Raw genomic sequence first — 885 nt, forward strand, 5'->3', positions numbered from 1 at the left:
TGTGTGTGTGTGTGTGTGTGTAAAGAAAATTGTTCTGTTTGATTTCTATATTCAATCTAGGAAAACTGTTATGCAAGGAAGTGAAGCAAAATTGAATAGGTGAAGGTGGAGACGTAGCGAACATAGTGAACGTATGGAATTAGTTAGGCATTCGAACTATAACACGAACTTGGTTAGTTGCTCGTATTGTATTGGATAGAAAATCAGATATACATATACATATAGTTCTAAATCGATATTCTTTGGAGACATAATCTGGCGGCGAGTGAAGCGCTTTGATCTTTTGCGAAAGGGAAAGCTTATATACGATGTGAGTTTTTCTTAATCATCTTTTGATCCTTTAATGCAGACGACAGGTAGATAAATGGACACGGCTTAATATCTTCCTCTGGTGAATGGGTCATCGAATCTCTGAAGCGTATTTGTTTCAATGACATATATATAAAAAAAGCTAGGAAACCTCTATTGTGCCCCTATATTCCGAAAAATAAAAGTGAAATTCCGAAAAGGGCGAACCTGGCCTACGAATTGAGAAAATGCATTCAATCGATAATTTGTAACTTATAACGAACGAAAGAGAGAGAAACAGAGAGAGAGACAGAGAGCGAGAGAGAGAGAGAGAGAGAGAGAGAGAGAGAGAGAGAGATAGGAGAGCATTTCAACGAAGGTCTTAAAATGGAAATAAAGTCATTTTACGTTCGATAAAGCAAATGACAAAACGCAGTAAAGTGTTATTGTGGAAATGTTACACAAGTTCAACGTATCCCTTATATTACGCCCATCTTACCGACTATTATTTATGCCGCTTTAGTGCAGAAAATACGAAAAAAAAATCGTTTATATAAACACAGAAATTGGCCATTTTTGGTGTAAAGTGTAAAAAGA

The sequence above is a fragment of the Glossina fuscipes genome, unplaced genomic scaffold (assembly GCF_014805625.2).
Source record: "Glossina fuscipes isolate IAEA_lab_2018 unplaced genomic scaffold, Yale_Gfus_2 1, whole genome shotgun sequence".
NCBI lineage: Eukaryota > Metazoa > Arthropoda > Insecta > Diptera > Glossinidae > Glossina > Glossina fuscipes.